Source organism: Anas platyrhynchos, chromosome 4, assembly GCF_047663525.1.
Source record: "Anas platyrhynchos isolate ZD024472 breed Pekin duck chromosome 4, IASCAAS_PekinDuck_T2T, whole genome shotgun sequence".
NCBI classification, from domain to species: Eukaryota; Metazoa; Chordata; class Aves; order Anseriformes; family Anatidae; genus Anas; species Anas platyrhynchos.
Window position 1 is genome coordinate 63,165,691 of NC_092590.1, and position 23,128 is coordinate 63,188,818.

A 23,128-nucleotide genomic window follows, 5' to 3' on the forward strand; every position below is an offset into this window, starting at 1 on the left:
CCTTGTGCCACTGTACAAAGAGGAAAAGGTCCTTATTTCCCCTCTACCCCTGCTTGCCGGGGCGAAGAGGGTTCAGAGCCAGAACCCAAAATAAGGTAGACAGTATGGGTGGTGAAAGCAACAGATAAAAGCATTTCTTGTAATTCAATTTTTTTTTCTCATGCACTTTGATCCCAGATTATTTTTGAATAGTGTGAAATGAAGCATATTCAGGGATTTTTAACTTTATCCTATTCTCTTAACTATTTCCAGTCAATTACCAGCTGGTGAGGCACTTTTCTTCTTTCATGGCATAAATGGAAGAGGAAAGAAATAAAGTTCTTTTCATATTTTGTTTCAGTTTATTTCAGTATGAAACCAAGTCTTTGGAGGCTATATGGGCATTCTAAACACAGTTAGGTTTCGGTTGTGTAGCCTACCTCCATGCAATGCAGCCTGACACAGCATTTCCTTCATGTTACTCAATCTCTGGAAGGAATAAGTCCCTAAAACCCCTTGGTCCTGAATTTTAGGCTCTAGCACGGATGCTCTTATTCTGACTCCTGATCCAAGCCACACCCTGCATTATGGATACTTCATAGTGAGGAAGGTATGCTACTGTAATTTCCAACCACAGCATCATAATGTCATTAGCCACTAAATGACTGGTGAATATGGCAAATGTGAAACTGCTTTTCACTGAAGTCTGTAGTACTAGAAGTGAAGGGCACTCACTTAAACTAACAGATTGACTAAAGTAGAGGAAAGTACTTCCCTGTGCAGCCAGAGGTGAACATGCAGAAGTTACTTCCACTGCAGGTTGTGGAAAGAGTTCAAATTTCACAGAATTTCACAGAATTCCTAGGTTGGAAGAGACCTCAAGATCATCGAGTCCAACCTCTGACCTAACACTAACAGTCCCCACTAAACCATATCCCTAAGCTCTACATCTAAACCTCTTTTAAAGACTTCCAGGGATGGTGAATCAACCACTTCCCTGGGCAGCCTGTTCCAATGTCTAACAACCCTTTCGGTAAAGAAGTTCTTCCTAACATCCGGCCTAAAACTACCCTGGCGCAATTTAAGCCCATTCCCCCTCATCCTGTCACCAGGCACGTGGGAGAACAGACCAACCCCCACCTCGCTACAGCCTCCTTTAAGGTATCTGTAGAGAGCGATAAGGTCGCCCCTGAGCCTCCTTTTCTCCAGGCTGAACAAGCCCAGCTCCCTCAGCCGCTCCTCGTAGGACTTGTTCTCCAGGCCCCTCACCAGCTTTGTCACCCTTCTCTGGACCCGCTCAAGCACCTCGATGTCCTTCTTGTAGCGAGGGGCCCAAAACTGAACAAAGTACTCGGGGTGTGGCCTCACCAGAGCCGAGTACAGGGGGACGATCACCTCCCTAGCCCTGCTGGCCACACTGTTTCTTATGCAAGCCAGGATGCTGTTGGCCTTCTTGGCCACCTGAGCACACTGCTGGCTCATATTCAGCCGACTATCAACCATCACTCCCAGGTCCTTCTCTGCCTGGCAGCTCTCCAACCACTCATCTCCCAGCCTGTAGCTCTGCTTGGGGTTATTGCGCCCCAGGTGCAGGACCTGGCACTTGGCCTTGTTAAACTTCATACAGTTGACCTCAGCCCATCGGTGCAGCCTATCCAGATCCTCCTGCAGAGCCTTCCTACCCTCAAGCAGATCGACACATGCACCTAACTTGGTGTCATCTGCAAACTTACTGAGGGTGCACTCGATGCCTTCATCCAGATCATCGATGAAGATATTAAAGAGGACCGGCCCCAGTACTGAGTCCTGGGGAATGCCACTAGTGACTGGCCTCCAACTGGACTTGACTCCATTTACCACGACTCTTTGGGCCCGGCTATCCAGCCAGTTTCTAACCCAACGAAGCGTGCACCTGTCCAAGCCACGAGCAGCCAGTTTCTTGTGGAGAATGCTGTGGGAGACGGTGCCAAAAGCCTTGCTGAAGTCAAGGTAGACTACATCCACAGCCTTTCCCTCACCCATCCAGCGTGTCACTTTGTCATAGAAGGAGATCAGGTTTGTCAAGCAGGACCTGCCTTTCATAAACCCATGCTGACTGGGCCTGATCGCCTGCTTGCCCTGCAAGTGCTGTGTGATGACTCTCAAGAGAATCTGCTCCATGAGCTTCCCTGGCACTGAGGTCAAACTGACAGGCCTGTAGTTTCCCGGGTCAGTCCTCCGGCCCTTCTTGTAGATGGGTGTCATGTTTGCTAGCCGCCAGTCCACTGGGACCTCCCCTGATAGCCAGGACTGCTGATAAATGATGGATAATGGCTTGGCCAGCTCCTCTGCCAGTTCTCTCAGTACCCTTGGGTGGATCCCATCCGGCCCCATCGACTTGCACACATCCAAGTGCTGTATCAGGTCACCAACCAGTTCTTCATGGATAGTGAGGGCCACATCCTGCTCCCCATCCCCTTCCACCAACTCAGGGTACTGGGTATCCAGAGAAAAACCGGTATTGCTGCTAAAGACTGAGGCGAAGAAGGCATTAAGCACCTCCACCTTTTCCTCATCTTTTGTAACTAAGTTTCCCCCTGCATCCAGTAAAGGATGGAGATTCTCCTTAGTCCTCCTTTTAGTGTTTATGTATTTATAAAAACATTTTTTGTTATCTTTAACGGCAGTAGCCAGATTGAGCTCCAGATGAGCTTTGGCCTTTCTAATTCTGTCCCTGCACAGCCTCGCAAAATCATCATGTTCAAATCAAATCAACAACAAAGGGAGACACTGAAACAAACTGCAAGTATTCTCTATGTTCCAGCATGGCTTTTAAACCAATGGGTGCTGGAGAAGGAGGGGAACAGTGACCCACAGAGAGCATCCAGGCTCATGCTCTTCCCAACTAGAGCTGCCTACTGCTATGACTAGAGACAGAGCATTGAGATAGACGAATCTCTGCTCTAGGCCAGAAGGATATTTTAAATATTCTTGTACCCAAAGGTATTGCCTACAAGCAGCAAATAGTATTCATATTCTCATTGTAATCATATCTAAGATATCCATGTATCTTAGGGTCAGCTTTAGTTACACCCTACACAAGTGTGATACCCAGACAAGTAAGAGGAAATACTAAAACTCTGGAATGTTTGCAGATTAGCTGGGATTGCAGGAGGGAATGCCTGTAGAGAAGAAAAGGAAGGATGGAAAAATACTTTTCACAAATTATACAAATCCCAAACAGTGATACAAATTCACCAACAAAACTGAAATTAATTGTAACAGACTTTTAAATATGAGGGAAAAATAACTGGAATTGCATTGATAAGCTGTTTGGTAAATAATGAAATTTTTAATTAAATCACACTAATCAACAGTATTCTTGGAGAATTATATTCATAGATGCTACATGTTTTTCATAAGCTCAGCTGACATGAAAAATAGGTCATTTTGTATTTCTCATTATTCATTCCAGATTCAAAAGCAGGATAAAGAGATCACTAATACTTTCCAATTAACTATACAAGCAGTATTTTTTTTTTTTTTTTTGTCAAAGTGATAGACATAAAAATAAGTGACACAGAACCCTGCTCATAATTATCTTGATCTCAAAATCTTCTTTTGCTATCCATCTACAGGCTCTAAACAAAATCATTCCAAGCTTTTGTGCTGACAATAAGGTTGATAAAAACATTCAGTTAGTGTCAGGTGTCAAAACACAAAAGTTTAATTGAAAGATTTAATTGAATGAAACAGATTTAATTGAACTTTGCCTCTTAAATTACAGACTTGTACTGTTTTCCCAGTGCTACTGGTGGTAATTTCCAAGATGCAAAAATCACATATGATATTTGAAAGGAGTCATGAGGTGACCATTACATACTTTAATTTACAAAGGAAGTGATGAATATGGCTGCATTCAATATAAAGTCTGAATTCAGCTACTTCTAGATTACTAATTTAAATGTGATTTCTTCCCTTAAAGAAAAGTAACGAGCCTGGTGACACAAAGGTTTAAAATATTACTACTGCGAAAGATGATGGAAGATATTTAGTGATGTCATCTTGAGACGTGTACAGATGGCACTGAAAAAAACAACAACAAAAAAAAAAGTTGGATTATTATTGTTGGATTATTATTGTCTGAAAAAAGTTGGATTATTATTGCTTCAGTCATATTTTCTTATTCCCTAGTAAAACAGTTTCTAATGCACCTATGAAAAAACAAAATTCAATTCCCAAGGATACCATTTATATATAGTAATATTAATTTTATATGCAGAAAAGTACTTTACAGAAGTGTGGACTCTGAAGGACTCTGAAAGTGTTTTAAGGTAGTCTTAAAAAACTTTACTGCTTATCACTTGATGACTATGGAGCTGGATGCCAACACTTACAGTGACAAGAAGCTGCCCAGGGCTATGGATGCCTTCCAGCCAAGTGACACAGAAGACATACTACAACAAGCAGAAATAATGCAAAAGGAAGAAAAAGAACACCCTCTGGTAAATTTGTCCCTGACCATTGACATGTCCCATACATGTTAGTCTCCTCTATCCAATTTTATTTCCTTCTCCAATTTCCATTCTTACGAACATTGATGTTTATCCTTGGAATTTTGCTCTGTCAAATCAATGGGAATAGATGTAGGAGTATCAATATGACGAGAATGTGCTTTAGCACTTCTGGTGGACCTAAAAAGCAAAGGGCTGATATCATAGGTGATACTGGAAGTTGAGTGGGCTAACCAGCTCAGCTGTGAGGTGGTATATGCAAAGAAACTATAGTTTTGAACTGACTTCTTCATGACTGTGTGCTTATATTTGTCATTATCTTAAACAACTGACTGAATCAAGACAGGACACATTTAACAAACTGAGCTCCAGAGAACACAAGATCTGACTGAAACAAAGGCAAAGGATTAAGAAATTAAGCTAAGGGATCAGACCAGCAAATTACTATCACACACCACCGCTATTCAGTGTCATCTAATGCAAACCATGTGTTGCGGCTTTTATACTGCTTTCTTTTACATCACTTTTTGTACATCCTCCTTTACTAGTTTATGTATCCCTCTTGCATATGCCGAGTGGATTTTTGGTGTAATACTTGGTTGCTAAAAGTGCACGTGTGTCACAACATGGCTGAAAGCAATTGATTGCTGAATGGTGCCTGCAGCAAAGCAGTCCTGGTCAAGGTTTTCATGTACCAAATTTAGAGAAGAATCTTTCTGTCCCTTGGATCCAATGCTTTCTCTTTTCTATTCACAACTGACGCTTTTAAATAAACACTACCAAAGTACTGTTAATGAAGATCACCAATGCAGCCAGAATCACATTCAGAAATTTACTGTCACAGAACATAAACACAAGCTAGACAAAGTCCTCATGGAAAAATTAGGTGTAATAAGCACTGGGCAAAATTTAGACTAATGATAAAGTCACTTCTGGAGGAAAGGAAATAAATATATCCCCTATTGAAGCTTATTCAGAAAGAATTGCTAGTCCTTGGCTCAAAGTACTGTTATGTTGGAAGTACATTCAATGTTTTTCCTCCCAATCAAATATTTTTCTTCTGTGGATCAATGCTTTTATTTTCCTTGACAGGTATAAAATAGGTAAGTAGCAACAATCCACAGTACCGAAGTCTTATGCCTGCAAATGTTATAGACATTTAGAAAATCAACCTCACATATTTCGTTCTTGTGAAAATTATCGCCTTGTAAACCAAAGCATCTGTGGAAACCACGGAATGTCTGATAAGAGTGAAAAAAAAAAAAAAAAAAAAAAAAAAAAGGAGTTAGATGTTAGGGTTGAATACTGTCCATTTAACATGTATAACAAGTCTCTCAATTCAAAGGAAATTATAGTCAATAGTCAACATCTAGTTTATATTTTCCTGACTCTTGCTTTGAAGTGGTTTCAGTTACATACTCTTAATAAAAGGAAGTTTTAAGAGCCTTCTTGTTATGTCTGCTGTAAAAGAAAAGCAGATGGAAACTGAATGTTCAAAGATAACTGAATAGGAATATTTTTATATATTTGTATAAGAAAATTATAGGGAATTATTTATTCTCAGTAGTTAATAAAACCAACTGAAAGTGCTAATGAAGATAAATGTCACTCTTGGGTTAGTATCCACACCTCTTTGTTACTTGGGTTTGCAGAATATCTGGTCACTGGATTCAGCCCAGTGATTCAAAAGCAGAATTCAGCAGTGGTATTGAAGGAGGCTGCACACTCAAATTTTGCAGAGGTTTTCCACAAGAAGGTGAGATGATCACAGAAATGACCACCCTCTTCTCTTCACATAATTCAAATGAACTCCTCTTTTGTCCAATGTAGTTTGCATGGTGATCTGGGGGTGTGGTGACATCCTGCCTTCTGGAGGATGCTCTGCAACTGTCATAAAGGGGAAAAAAGTGTCAGGCAGCTCAGTCATGGGTCCTCAAGTTAAAGATCAAATGTGGCCACATACAGCAGAGGATGGTGCAGTGGCTGAGGGACGAGGTGGGAAAATTGTAGGAGGGAGTTTTGGAAGGAGACAGAGGTGCCAATGGCAGAAGTTTTGAGGGTGAACTGTAAGGTAGAGAGAAGCAATAGGCAATTTGCAGCCTAAGTTTTCATTCCAGAGGAGAAATAAAAATCTTCATATGATCTCAGATAAAAGAATTATCTTTAAGCAGAGGAAGTGAGTTTATTCCAGATGTGTTTGACAGCATGAGAACAGAAGTGGAAGTAGTGTTTTTGGTCAGGAGCCAGTACTGGGGATTAGTCAGGTGGAGAGCACTGAGAGGGGAGAGAGCACAAGGGTGGGAAGAATTGAAAATACAGGCTCTGGCATCAAGCAAAGGGAATGAAAACAAAGAGGAAAGGAAAGGAATTAGAGAAGCAGAGAAATCAAAGGGAGGTTTAAGAGCAAAGCCAGCTTCGGTAGAGATCACAAGGAAAGAATAAAACCAAGAAGGAAAGGAGAATAAGAGCTACTGAGGGAGGGATATTGGTGGTTATGGGGAGGAAATAAAGGGACTGGAGATAATTTGAAGCTAGTTTTCAACCAGTGAAGATGAATCATTCAAACTTTCCCACGTTATGCCCTACAGAAAAGGTTTTACGATTACCATTGATCTGTGCATACATACTGTCAGTTCTGTCGGTCTTTCTGATTTCAGATTCTTTTTTCTTCCTTTTTCTCTCTCAAAGCTACCAACTAAGGTCTTTATTTTTATAAGTGTCATTCCCTTGCATACAGTCTTCCTTGTTCCTACTTTTCAGCACATAGTCAACACACTCTATTGTTTGCATTTTTGCTATGCCAGACTACTTCTAGACAGGAATCTCTGAGAGGGATTTAGAGGAGCAACAAGCTTTCTGCCATGGAAGGACACCATGGTCAGAACTATTTTTTTGTGTGGAGGCGGTTGATCTGGTCAGTAATTTACATACACAGTTCATAAAAGGGGACATGTTGTATAATCTGAATACCTCTTTTAATAAGGTTATTTAGTTTAGGCAACTCGTGCACCTATATCCATATCCTTCTCTGAATAGATTACAGGAATATATTCTAAGTAGGTGCCCACCAACTTGTATGCATGCACATATGGCTTATGGGCTATAATTGTGTGTTAAGTGTATTAAACTTCAAACACATCTAGACTGAAGGCTGCAATTGCCTTTCAACAGAAAAGTAAACTCTCTGAGCTGTCTGCAAACAGTTTTACTCAGCAGAAGAATGACAGTAATACTGAAATGAGATTCTGATGTAAAAAGAAGGGATAATACATCCTCACCTTGATATCTGGACACCCTGATGCCTCCACAGAAAGATTAAAAACACTGGAGACTAGATCCCAGGAAAGGTGTAATTCTCAGCACTCATTGGTTTAGACAGCTGTTGACATCAAAAATAAAGTAGCTTGTGAGCCCTCTGCTGGTATTTTTTTTGGTTTCTCAGATATTAGTAATATCCTGCCATAGCAACAACAAGCAAATATACTTGGATATATGTGCAGTGGTATATAGGGATTGCTGTGCATATTTACATATACATACATATATGCATACATATACATATGTATGTATATACATATACATCAATATAAATATAAAGAATTGTTAATGGCAGAAATGCATACCCAGGTATATTATGAAAGTCACTGCCAGAGCAAGCAAACTGAAATGTGTAAATGTGTAAAAAATCATTTTCCTATATTGTAAAATTTCATATTATCACCACGCTGCAGACATCCAGACATTGTAACCTTAAAAAATAGATGAACTTAATGGACTGGCATGTTGCACTGAAATTGGTCTCCAGCAAATGTCAGTTAGTAAAACTCTATACTTACTACAACAATTCATTATTAGATTGACTTTATAATATCTCATTTGTGAGGTAAAATTTACATTTTAGATGTTACTTTTTGACAAGTATAATAATCAGATTTCATTTTCAAGGCATTCATTGTTGTATTTGGGGATTTCTGTTTTAAACTTAAACATTGAACAGTTCAACCATTCAACCATTACTATTGGGAGTAGATACAGAAATTCTGGTGTAAGAAAATTTTCATAATTACTCTTTTAGATGTATATGTGTCATTTTTCTTTAGGAAGAACTCTAAGTGGTGAGAGTTTTCAAATTCTGTCATATTTTCACCTCATTAAAACCAATAAATCAATCAATCAAACAAACAAACAAAAAAAACACATTCATGGGAAAAAGAAAAAAAAAAAAAAAAAAAAACAGACTGTTAACATATGTTGACTAGTATAACTAAGTCATACATACACTTAGGGTTTAGGGAGATTCTCCCTGCAATAGTCTTTCATTTACACCTTAGTGAACTTCATTTGTAGGCTCTGGAGTAAAATGACTTACTTAAAAATTGATAAATCTGCTTGAGTCTAATCACCCATTTCCTATTGTCCAGTGCAGGTGTTCCATTTTCTGGCACAAAAAAAGTTTGAAATGTCAGTGCTGTGCATTTCATTCAGCAATCCAGTATGTTTCATGTCTGCTCAGAGTCAAGAGTGGTGAGTAGCTACACCTCCCCAGAGAGGGCTAGGAAAGAGCAACATCTCAGGAGGAAGCCCCTGAACTTCTGGTGTGCTTCATGCTGCGGTGCAGCTGTGCTTTTTCTGTTTCTTCAGGTGGGAATAAAATAAATGAATTCCTGGAATTGCAGTGCCTTTAGAGCTCCTGTTCTGTTTCAGGAGGGAATATTTTGTATCAGCTCATCACTAGAGTCAGCCCCCTTTTCCCAACTGTGTTCAGCACTCTTTAAAGTATGTCATTGCTCCTGAATACAGTGGATTGCTATTGCAAAGTTAATCCAAATAGTTTTACTGATAGAATATGGGATACTGAAAGTAGCATTCTTGGATGTCATTTTCAGACTTGTCAGTGTGCTGATAGATGCCTTTAGGAGATCATGAGTGGCTAATTTAAAGATTTCAATGAATTTTGTTTCATGCTTTTAACTCTCTATGCATTAGTCCATGTATCTACAAAATTAGTTTTGAAATATCTGGATTATCTCCCAGAAAAGGCTGTGAAGTTTAGATTACTATTCTTTACCAAGTCCTTTGTTAGTCAACTATTAACCAAAAAGGTAAAATGTGACTGTGATCATGACAACTCACACAGGACACATCTATATTGAACAATAAAGTTAGAAGAATGCTAGAACCACAGTGATATTTCTGACCTTTGAAACTGAACTTCTGATAAGTGATTTCAATGACCTTATGTCTCCACAAGTCTTTGTGCAAGGATAATTCTGTCGGCTTTAGTTTGTCTTTTTTTTTTTTTTTTAGGTATCTCCTCAGCCTCATACCACCTAAAAGCTATAGAGTTAAAATATGTTAGAACTTAAGACCCATACTGAAAGCACTGAGCAATTTTTCATTGAAAATATACAAATAACCAGCACACTGTATCTGACTCTCTCACATATGATTTAGAGTTATTTTGGAATACCATTTGTGAAATAAATAGACATGGGCTTAATTTAGTAAAGCAGTCATTTGTCTTCCACGACTCCAAATTGGAAATCAAAATACAATAAAATTTAAAATGGTTATTAAATCCAGATGGATTTTCAAATGAAAGCAGGACCTATGGTAATGAAAGCCTGTAAAGGGCACTGTCAACTTAAAAAATGTAAACGAACTTAAAATGTTTTATCATCTTTTGTTGTCACGATAATATTTAACTTTAAAACCACAAAACAAATGACTTTTCTTCATTTTCTTTCATTTTCTGTTTTGTAAATTTCTTAATAGTATTTTTTTTCTGTATAGTAACTTAACATAATTTAATTTTATTTTCCTAATTTCAAATTCTATCTACTGAGGTCCGGTGCTTAGGTAAACATTTTAGTATATGTACAGAAATGCCTGTAATTATCTTGTCTATACAGTTTGCTGCAGAAGTTCTCCCTCTGTGCTTACAGAGCTGCAGCAATGTTCTTTGCAACAACCTTGACAGGTAAATATTGCAGGTACTAGTTCATTCTTAGGATACGCAAGATACCTTAATCTACCATTAAGTTCTACCAAAATTGCTCTCCAATAACTTGTTTTTAAGAGATAACCTCATTAGACTTGTGTATTGCAGTGACCTGTATGCTGCTGGAAGAGTCAGGAAACAGCATAGCATTTTGTTTGCATATCACATCATATTTGTGTCCATAACACACAGTGACAGAAATCACTGCAAATCAGGGAGAGTGTCATGGCCTGATACAGCACAACATAAACAGATTTTGAAAATATATAGTGTATATAGTTTCTAGTGTATATAGTTTCATTACATCCTCAATGGAAATGTTCAGGTGTGGAATGGACCAGTATAAAGTCTTCACAGACATCCAGAGGTAAGTCCTCCATAGCAAATGAGTTAGCACAAGTGAAGATCAGGTGACAGAGAAATCAGCACACAGAGAAACATCAGTCAAAATCTTCCTTTTGATGTTTTAACGTAGAACCTTCTAGGTTTCTCCTGAGTTAAAGCACTGGGTTTTAGCTGTTTCTGGAACTGTAGAAAGTGGGAAAGATTATCACAAACAGATAGCAACAAGTCAGCCGCATCACATCGGTCCTTCCTGTTCATTTGTTGGGATAGTACTCCAGAAAGAAGCCACAAATCCACTTTTTAAATGATATATATTATCCTCATATGAAATTTCAGAAGCTAAAAAAGAGAGACACATAAAGATCAGGAAGACTGAACTTTCCCCCTGCCATGTCACTCATCAAAATTCTTTCTCTCTTTGTGTAAGGATTTATATTGCTAGCAACAGAGGAACAGATTAGTTACCCAGAACATCCATTTTGGTTCCTACCTTGTCTAGATGAGGAAGTGTTTGAGCCACATGTGGTAGACCACATCCTTTCTCTTATGCTAGCAGAATGACGAAGGAGCACATCTGGATTCAAAATTTCATTTTCACCCTCAACATTTTTGTATTAACACACTGTCATACTTGATATAAATTGGAAAACACTTAGTCCCGTAGCACTTGATTTTCTGGAAGAAGACAAAGCATGACATTGTGGAGTCCATAAACAGCAGGGGGTATAATTCATAGTAAAGCTATATAATATGTTCCATATACATTGCAGCTGTTGATAGATTTTATTACATTTCAGTTAAAAGCCTTATTACATTTGCAGGCAAGATTTATTATATTTGGTTGTATTACTTCTAAAGTTCAGGATATTTTCACATTTGTAGCTGGCTTATTTCATCTATGATCACTGAGTTTACATCATAAGCTTGTTATAACTGTAGGTTATGAATAATGTCACCTGTTGTTATGACGCTTGCAGTCAGTTTTCATTACAACTGTTCCTAATACTTCACAATATTTTGCAGGTGCTGGATATTACATTGTGGTTTTTAAAGACATATTTTGAAGTCAATGGAACATAACAGAATAATGTCTGAAGTAAAGATTCCTCCAACACAGAATGAAGCAAGCTGGCCAGCAGCATGAAAACAGAAGTGGGGGATTCCTGCCTACTCTCATGTAGGTTACCTAGTTACATATTTATAAACTGGAATGAACTTCTAATTTCTGAGATTTTAGGTGTAACAATTTAACATACAGAATAGTATTCTCTTCTAAAAATAATCACCACTTTCTTTCTCTCAATCCTTTTTGTTCCCGGAAGTCAAAGTTCATCCATACCTCAGTGTCCCAGGGCAATGGTGTAGTTAAGATGTGTTGGTTTGTTTGGAACATCACATGAAAGAAGCTGATGCTGTAACTGCTTTTTATGTCCATCATATTGTCCATTACTTATCAGATCCCATCATTTTTGGCCAGTAAAAACTATGCCCTGAAATAGTAAATTGCTGTGTTATTCTGAAATCCTTTATTCTATCCTGTGTCACAGACCTCTTTCACCTCTTAAATTCACAAATTTAATGGGAAAAAAAAAAATCATGAACCAAAGTTATAATTCAACTTATCTTGACCAATGAAAAACATTGAACTATCTGCCCTACATCTAACTTTTATCTCATTATTTTTTCAAAATTCCACTTCACACATGTAGAATGTATTTGCATTTTTGAAGTATACAATAAGGATCCAGAAGATACAAGCCCATTTCTTCTTGCTACTTATTTATATTCTTATTATATTATATATATAATATAGTATATATAATATAGTATATATTATATACTTATTTATATTCTAAGACAGCTTCTCTAGCCTTTTTAATTTCTTTTATGAAAAAATGGTGACATAGTTACCCCTAAAGGAGGAAAGAAAAAGTCATGTTAATTTCATGAATAATCATCATTGGTTTTACAGGATAGTAATTGTATAGTGTTCATAATAATAATAATAATAATAAATAATAATAATAATAATAATAATAATAATAATAATAATAATAATAATTCAAACTAATTAAATCACTCAGCCATCAGTTGTTTTACTGTTTATAAGGAACCATATTAAACCATGTCAGAAGAGATTCAGTTGTGCATTCATGAGTTTTACATTGTTAGTCCTGTGTGTGTAGGCATCTACTACAAGTCAATACATATATATATATATGTATTATATATATATATATATATATATATATATATATATATATATATATATATATATATAATAACAGCCTTATTTCTTTGTTAATTACACCTTTCTTTTCCATAATGGATCAGGTGTGTCCTTAGTGTAGGATCAGATCCTGATCACTGAGGCAGAATTTGCTCATCACAATGTTCTCAAAAGAAATTTTCACGTGATCAAAAAGAACTCCTCCTGCATGTGTTTAAGTTATGTTTAATGTGGTACAGAGAAGCAGAATAGACACCATATGTGTCAGATTATTTAAACTGTACAATTCATACAGCATTTGAATTCTGTCCAGAGGATTGTCTCTACAAATTTGTACTGTGAAAGAACAAATTTTTGTACTATTAATCCTACATACAACCTTGGCAAAAAGTGTTTGAGCACAGCATTTGTGTGTCTGCCTGGTATTAAAGACCATCATCATGTGATTAGACTTCAACTGAGAAGTGAGAAATTAAACTTTTAAGATAAATCATTTTTGAATTTTCTTTTTAGTTACCGAAACATGGTCAAAAACCTAGTCGTAACTGTACTCTAGGTAGACTTTCTTTGCAGTAGACTTTACTTGGAAGAAACTATATAAAAGAAATGGAATGTCCGTGATCACAAAGACAAAAGACATTCAAAAAGGAGAGAATCAGAGGCATAGAAAAGCTGGGATTCAGAAAAGATGATGTTGAATTCAGAAATGGCTCTGACCCAAATGCTGTAGGATACTCAGATGCAAGGAAACTGAGGAAGGAAATCACATAAATTTGTTTTACTCCTTTAGCTAGGTTATCTTTATTTCTTGTGCCATCTAAGGAAAAAAAAATAGTAGTTTTGTTGATTTTCTTGAAATATGTTTCATTTAGCACTTATCTTTTCAGACATTTACTAGCAACTAAAATGTCCCTGTTGTGGCTTTACACCAAGATTCCATATCCAGAATGTGATGGAGAAGTCAGAAAACAGGAACTACATTGGACTCTGAAAGCTTAAAAACTCTTGGGTCTAATGTGATACAATCCACACAAAAAAAAAAACATAATGCATCTGTCCAGAATTGAAAGTTCAACAAATGCCATGACAATATATTTTTTCAACATATTGCAGCTTTAAATGCAAATAATTACTGCTTTACTCTGCCCCAAAACAAATCAAAACAAAATGAAGAACAAAACAAACCAACCAAAAAAAAAAAAAAAAAAAGAGATGAGGCCATAGAAACCAACTGCTATAGAATATGTTAAAGTTGTACTTGCTATTTTTCATTGACAAAGCTTTTTCTTCCTTTTTTCTTTGTTTTCCTTTCATAAAATCAAAATAATCCTGATTGTGAACAGGAATTGCAATTCCTGTACTTAGAAAAACATCATTCACTGAGAACCACTGAGTAGAAGCTCTTCAGCATGTTACAAGCAAAGTAACTTTGTAGATCAGGCCCTTGCTGATTAATTTCACTCACCTAATTAGTGATGCTTCTTGAAAGAATCATTCTTTTTTGTCCTTTTGCATTGATGGTTTAGGTTAAACCATGCTTATGTTTTCCAGTTACATGTTCTCCAACAAGCGTAACAACAGAATTTACATCTGAAAAGTTCACAAAGCACTGTGTTGCAGAGTGAATTAATCAGTGACCTTTCACTACAAGAAGTGTGCATGTTCTGATAATGTAGCTGAAAGCCCTTCTGGAGGCAGGAGGGAAAAAAAAAATAAAAAATAAATTATAAATTAAAGGAGATTGGGACTGGGAGTCTCATTTTCTGTCTTCTCAGTTCAGGGATGACTATTTCTCACCTTAAAGACTGGTCTTAGCAGGCAATTATTCACCATGCTCAACATATTTAAATGACATAATTGACAACATTTTTTCAAAGGACTGAAGAAACTGGCATGATAAAAGACTTTCTTGCATGACTAGTGTTTGGTCATTCTAGGTCAGGGTTCAGGTGACATGACAGAAAGTCTGGCACCCAAACTTTGAATAAATATAACATAATTCAGCTACAGTGTCTGGTCTTTGAAGAAGAGGTTGCACTCTTTATCATTCTCAGTATTTTGTATATGATAGCCTATATATTATATAGCCTATATTATATTATTATATTATAGCCTGTATTATAAGCATAGAACCACAATTCCAAAAAGTGAGGAAAGAAATTGAGTTTAATTATAAGAATTCAAGATTAAATTATCCTATATAGTCTACATAGACTGGATGGATACTGATAGTCCAAAGTATTATGAAATAAATTCTACCGAGTGCTGGAGTTTTATTGACTTTCTGTGCCTGTTCCTTTGAAACTGTAAAGGTACATATTTATTGTGTGTCAGTGCTTAAACTTTTCATAGACACAGGCCTATAGATTTTAATTCACACACACACCCCTCTTTTGAAAAGGAAAAAAAAATCTTTTTGGTCCTCTCCTTCTTCATCTTTTCAATTTGAATTTACTTAGAAAGAAACAACTAATAAAAGACTCTCAGCAGTTCCTAAGTCTGTTTCTCAGCTGTGATGACACAATTCAGAAGTTGTTACAGCAAACCCAAAGATCACACTGTACAGAATTCAAGAATGCCAGATAAAATCTACTCCTATATTCCTTCCATGTTCACTTTCATAAAATATCTGAGAAAAAAATAAACAAATAAATACAAGTAGATCTTCCTCTACCTGTAAGGCCACTCTACGATATCATAATTGTATAATCCCAATTGACCTGTTTGGGTTACCTTCCACGGTGTACGTAACAAACTACATAGGCCTTTCTTACACTCATATCATGATTCGTACTAATATCATATGTATAAAGAGGTACTTTTCATGTATCCTATTCCACTGATAGATTCCCTAATCATAGGTGCAGCTTTCCATTTTAGTCTTTAACAGTACTATTCTCACTAAAATTGGTTGCCTTGAAGAATATGATTCCAGAATCCAGTTTCCCTTCAGAAGGATGTGGAACACCAGTGGCCAAGTCAAAACCTAAATTAATTATTCATTTGTATTTTGTATTTTATTTTATTTATTCCTACTGTTCTAATCTTCAGACACAACCAACTCATCTCAAATTCTTTTCTATATCAATTCCACAAAACTTGTCAGACTGTATTTTAGTTGAATTCTGCTGCTTTTTCTGTCAAGGTAATCTGTGAAAATAGGTTGTCCCAAAATTTCTTGTACTTGTTTTATATGTCAAGTACACTAGTGATTTAACTCTGAATTTCCTGTGTAGCACCATAGCAAATGCTTCATGGAAATACATACAGCTTAGTAATACTATACTTCCTCTTTCTAGAACATCACTAAGTTATCCAAGAATGATAGTGGCACAGTCTGTCCTTTCTATTACATATCCTTTTTTTTTTTTTTTTCTCTTTTTTCTCTCATGCATGTGACTAAAAAACCTCTTAGCAGTACTTTAAATATCTTTTGGATGGTCTAAATATCTTGAATCCTTGAATTTTTTCCTCTCCAAGCCCCTAAAGTATATCTCTCCCTGATATTCATTCCCATTCTCTTCAGCCTTTCTGAGAGCATTATTCATCCAAGTACTTCTGGATTTCATAGTCTTTTTTCCCCCTTTCCTTGGACACGACTGAGATAGTTTCTTTAATTTTCCATTATGAACATGCCAAGGTTTTCACTCAATTTTTGCTCCAAGCTGAATGAAATTAAGCGATTTCAGGAACTTTCTAACATTGTCTTTTATTTTTTTTTTTTTTCCCTATGAAATGGGAATGCACTACCACAGGGACTACTTTTAGTTTTCCATTTAATTTCAGCTGAATGATACCTTAGATGCCTTAATCCATGTCCAATGGGGGAGGGGGCTATTTACAAAGAATTTTATAATTTTCTTCAGAATTCAGATACATTGTGAATTCTTGCTGGCTTAACAGTTATTTCATAATTAATATGTCAGCAATCATACCTACAAATAAGTAGGAATTTACATTCTTCCTACCAATTTTCTAACAGATATAAACGAACTTTTGAAATATTACAATAAATACTGTATGAGAGTTACACCTCTTCAGTAACATTACTTCTAATGTGATCCAAAACCAAAAAGTCCATAACTTAAGATCAGTGGCTGTACCCTAGTAGATATTTAATACAAAGATGAAAGTTCTAATTTCTCCAAACATAACCCAAACATTTTCCCAAACAAATTTCCCTCCAAGGGAACTAGAATTTGCTGATCTACACAATTTCCTCAAATGCTGAGCTGTCTTAGTAATTTTAGGATGAAGACCTTACTACTTTAAAGAAGCTTTGTTTTTCTTGTACTTTTAATATTCAATCCACAAAGCATCTCCTGACTTTTGTTTGACACAATGTTTTTCTTAGTCACAGTACCTAAAATTCCTCAGCAATGTAAACTCTAAGGAAAAAAGTCTTTTTCATTGTAAAGGCCAATCACTCCATAGAATTTTCCTTCTCCTAGCATGAACTCCATACTTTTCACCTCACAGATCATTAGACTTAGAAAAGAAATAATCTAGATAATCATTATGGGCTATATCCATACTTAATGACCCACAGAAAGTTACTGAGCTCAGTTACATGGCTGACTGACCTACTCACGAAAAGGGTCATCCACAAAAGGGAAAATATTTTAATTCTCTAGGTGGATCAGAGCTCTGATGATCCTCAAGGGAAAGCGGAGTACAAGCTACGCTCCTCATATGTGTATCTAGGTTAACTTTAAAACAAATACTAGTAGAAGGTACAAAGCAGCTTCTACTTCCATCTTCTGTTTTCTCTTGGTTTTCTTAAAGAAATATCTTCAAATTCTCTGAGGATACTTATAAGGATTTTAAGCTTATTACTTTTATTGCACAGAATCATTATTAATCGGAGGATGTGAACACCAAGTTCTAAATGTCAGAAAATATTACTGAGAGCAGAAAAATACTTTATCTACCCAGCCACTTAGGCAGAGGTTTCAGATCTCTTAAAGTAACATATTGCACAACTGTTGAAAAAATTCAGGTTAGGATGCCAGTGATTATAAGGGATGATTCCTTTTCTGGTCCTAAAATATCTTCCTGCTCTATTCATGCTTGTTAAATAGATAAACAATAGCTGGGTCCCTCATATGCTAGTTTTAACATCAGTATTGAATACAATGTTTTTATGGAGAGCTCTTCTGCTGTTTAAAAATGGTTCTGCCAGTAGTCTTTCTGCTTTGGGTACAAAGAAATTGGTTTCACTTTTCTCTAGTGACAGATTTTTTTTCATGGATAGGCTTGAAACCAGTAGTTTCTAATATTCAGAATGAAACATTATTTTGCTCATTGATCATAATACATCTTCTATTCAGTATTCAATTAGTGATAGACTGGGAAGATAGTAGCATGGCAATTTTGGCCTGACAGGAAGTCATAACGCTTCTGTTGTTTTAAAGGTAGCTTTAGCTTCTCCCTTAACATCTAAAGAGGAAAGTGTGTTTTGATACTTACCCTTTATGGGCTTCTGTCACCTTACCTGCTATATCTACTTCAGTTAAATTATAATATTCTAAATTGTTTTTACTTTGAACTCCAAGACATCATAAATAAGAAGCTTTGTGAAAATTCTAATCTAGAAGGAATGCATTTTCAAGCTATATGCATGCAAGAGTATAGGAGGAGATAGGAGACAAGATTCAGTATAAATATATTTTTTTAATTTTAATATGGATATAGATAGTTATTAACTTACTTCATCATCAATTTTTTGGTGTGAATCCCTCATAACCTTTAAGTTATATAGGAGTAGTAGCTCTGTTTCTTTCTTCTTAGTCAGTCCCTGTAAGAAATTACAACTTAACTGCCTTCATAAATAGCAAAAGTTAAAATTAAAGAATTAATTTCTTTTTTGAGAAACATGACACTAGAAATGTAAAATTGGGCTTAGTGAAAGTGCTTATATGCCTTAAAAACTTTGAAAGCACCAGACACTTCCCACTGAACCAATAGCCTATCAGTTTCTGGGGCATATATGTATACACACATACACCCATGCACATGCATATACATATGTATGATACACACAGGCACCAAAAGCTGTATGTGTGTATATATTATATGTATATATGTATGTTCATTATTACTATATTTTTTACTTCAGAACATCAAATATTTGAGGAAATGATTTACAACAGTTTAGAATTAGTATAAATATATAATTCATTTCAACTTGTTCCTAACAGTAATAGATGGTGATAAACATCTTGCAGTCAAGGTAAATCACTGAAAGAGTTGTTGAGTGGAGAGCTGCTGCAATGATTTCATTCTAGTCCAAAAAATGACATCAAGACAATCATTAATCTAAATTTTCTCATTCTTTTTTTCTTTTTTTTTAATTATTTTTTTTTGTCCATTATAGTATAATATTATATACTATATTATATAAAATATATAACATAATATGATAATATAAATCATATTATATATAAATATAAATTATAATATATTATAATAAAATAAATATTATATATTTATATACATTATATTATATATAACGAATTATAAATATGAATATGAATTATATATAAATATTAATTATAATATAATGATACTATATTATATAAAATATGTAATATAATATAAGGATACAAAACTACCAAAAACCTCTTTCCACTGTACTTTTAAATTTTTATTTACCTGTTTTTGAAAAATATGCTCCTAGAGTAATCTCGAGACACACACATAATAGGGAGAAAAAGACTATAGGTATCTACAGTAATCAAGTTAAAATTCCAGTTTGATGTTTGATTTGTCTGTCTCTCATCACATTAAACTATATCAAGAAATAATAATAAAGATGTTTACTTACTTAACTAAGCCTTTTCTTTAGTTTTAAGCACTAGATATTAATATAATAAAATTGTTCTTTATTCCTGTCAAAAAAGCTTGGAGTCCTGTGGGCAAACTTCATTGCAAGCAGGAGTGAGCGAGTTCTATTTCAGATGGCAGGCAAGATTTTAGACTTCTAAAGACTAGAAAATTTCATTACAACCACTGTGCCCACATTACTATGTAAATGAAAACATTTCAGAGAGGTTCAGAAAGACGTGGTAAGGGCTGTAAAGTTCAGAAGGCAATTTCATTGCTAACCTTTAAGGTCATGGTAGTCCATTACTGAAGTATTAGGTAACACTTGTATTTGATAAGTGGATTGGACACATATTATTTTATTGTTACATGAACAGACATCAGCCTTATCTAAATAACTTTTACATGAATTACATTTTCCTTTATTTTGCTAATGATTTTTTCCTTGAAATTGATCAAGAACACTAGAGAGAGATTTTTGCTGTTGTTTCATGAACTACTAAAAACATTTAGTCTATTCCTCCTTTTGTGTAGGCCACAGCATCAAAATTATTTTTTTTATTCTAATACAATGGAAAGCAATGAAACAGCATTGTATATTTATTGAGTTTAATCTAGGATTAAATTACTACTACATTAAAAATAAATAAAAATTAATATATATATATCCTGCTATAAATTATAGATATCTTCTAGATACCCTTCCATTTCCTTTTATTCCATCTACCAGGTGAAATATAAAACATGTCCTTGAAAACACAGGACTGTATATGCTGCAATGGTAAATGTTCAAAACAGTATGTTCAAATCAGTTGTCTGGATTCTGGAATCATCAAAGGACTTGTTCTCCTAATTCACAATAAATTGCACAACAATAAATTATTACTATTTGTAGCAAATGCTCAGAATTTCATCTCCTTTGCAATTATTTCTGCTAAGTGTTATGATTTATTTATTTATTTATTTAAGGGTAGGATTAAGCACACTAAGTGAACATTTAGTTGTGATGCATCTGTGCTATACCAGGTTTATGAGGCAAGGTTTTGGAAGAGGCAGGTCTCTGTGAGCAGAGCCCAGCAGCTGCCCCATAGAAGAGCAGAGTCATCTCCAGCCAGCTGTGAAAGGGACACACCGCTGGCCAGAGCCAAGCCTGTTGCTAGTTGGGCCTCTGGGAGAGCAGACTGAAGAAAAGGAATACAGCTGTGAAACAGCAGTAAGTTCCCCTGTGGCCTGTGGAGAGGCCCCCAGTGGAACAGGCTGTCCCCCTGCAACCCATGGGTCGCATATGGAGCAGATCTCCAGGCTGCAGCCCATGGAGGAGCCCCTGGTGGAGCAGGTGGATGTGGCCTGGAGGAGGCTGCAGCCCATGGAGAGCCTGCCCAGGAGCAGACCCCAGGCCGGAGCTGCAGCTCATAGAGAGCAGGGGGCAGAGGGTCTGGGGGGAGCCGATGCCCGTGGGGGACCCATGCTGGAGCAGTTTGCTCCTGATGGATGAACCCTAGGGTACAGGCCCCATTTATGAGCAGCTGTTGAAGAGCTGCTGCCTATGGGAAGCCCATGCATTATCAGTTTGGGAAGGACAGCATCCTGTGGGAGGGACCCTACACTGGGACAGGGGCAGGTCCACTCACTGTGGACACAGAAACTGATGAAATGGAACCTTGTTCCACCCACCTGCCAAGGCAAACTACCCACCTAGACATAACAGGTTACCTGGTGCAGTGGGTTTACGTGGCAAGGTTTTGGTAGCAGGGGGCCACAGGGGTGGTTTCTGTGAGAAGGATCGAGAAGCTGCCCCATGTTTGGTAAGGGCCCCACTGCTGACCAGAGCCGAGACAATAAGCAAAGTTGTGTTGCGCCTCTGTGAGAGCATATTTAAGACAGGGAAAAAAAGCTGCGCCACACAGCAGCTGGGAGAGTGAGAGGAGTGAGGAACAGCCTTGCAGGCGCCAAGGCCAGTGAAGAAGGAGGGGGAGAGGTGCTCCAGGCACCGGAGCAGAAGTCCCCTGCGGCCTGTGGTGAGGACCAAGGTGAAGCAGGATGTCCCACTGCAGCCCATGGAGTACCACGGTGGAGCAGGGTTCCATGCTGCAGCCTGTGGAGGAGACCACGGTGGAGCAGGTGGACCTGCACCAACGGTGGCTGCTGCCTGTGGAAGACCCCTGCCGGAGCAGACTCCGGGCCGGACCTGTAGCCCATGGAGAGGAGATCACGGAGGAGCAGGTGACCTGGCAGGAGCTGCTGCCCATGGGGGACCCAGGTTGGAGCAGTTTTCTCCTGAGGGATGGACCCCGTGGTATGGACCCATACCTGGAACAGTTCTGGAAGAGCTGCTGCCTGTGGGAAGCCCACGCCGGATCAGTTCATCAAGGACTGTATCCTGTGGGAGGGACCCCACTGCACAGGGGACGAGAGTGACCAAGAAGGAGCGGCAGAGAAGAAGCGCTGTAGACTGACCATAACCCCCATTCCCCCATTCCCCTGCGCCACTCGGGGGGAGGAGGTGGAAGAGGGTGGATGGCGGGGGGAAGGTGCTTTTGGTTTCTTTCCTTTGTTTCTCGCTTCTCTAGCTTGTTAGTAATAAGCAATAAATCTTACTATCTCCCTATGCAGAGTCTGTTTTGCCCGTTACAATAATTACTGCGTGATCTTCTTGTCCTTATCTCAACCTTTGAGCCCTTTTCATCGTATTTTCTCCCTGTTCCTCTTTGAGGAGGGGGAGTGAGAGAGTGGCTGTGGGGGAGCTTGGCTGCCCACTCGAGTGGAACCACGACACCTGGTCACCACTTAAGAACTGTTATAGATGATACTAGTCATAACACATGTGTTGTTTATTCTGGAAAATAGGGTGCACTAAGTACCTTTTCTCAATTAGTCAACTAGGTTCAGGAAGGTATCTTTGCCTTATTTCCCAGCAGCAGAGGACAAAATTGTGTCTTTCTTCATATCTAAGATTTTACCACATTTAAACACTTTGCAATGTTTTCTACTATGCTTCCATATTTTTAACCTAGTTTCAAGAATCATGCCTTACTGTCTCCCCCCGCCTGACTGACCCAAAAAGAAACATCTTTCTTCTCATGTTACCTCTGCCTCTATGGTTCTATAAAAGGGGCTTGATGAATGCAGGAAGGCAGACACACAGAACAAAAGCTCTTATAGAATACCTCCTTTTCCATTTTAGTGAAGACTGAACTTCAGAAAACCCAAGCTGAAATATAAGAAGCTTAACTTCCAATTATTCCTATGTTTGAC

At 37.2% G+C, this 23,128-nt stretch overlaps 1 long non-coding RNA gene across 1 annotated transcript; it reads right to left on the bottom strand.

Moving 5' to 3' along the window:
• Nucleotides 1-3,202: 3,202 nt before the first annotated feature.
• Nucleotides 3,203-18,844, bottom strand: LOC106014982 (uncharacterized). Its single transcript, XR_002399146.4, has 5 exons — nt 18,759-18,844; nt 12,158-12,308; nt 11,309-11,493; nt 7,751-7,851; nt 3,203-6,359 (listed from the first exon to the last, which is right to left on the bottom strand). It is a non-coding gene; the product is annotated as an uncharacterized lncRNA (long non-coding RNA).
• Nucleotides 18,845-23,128: the final 4,284 nt, after the last annotated feature.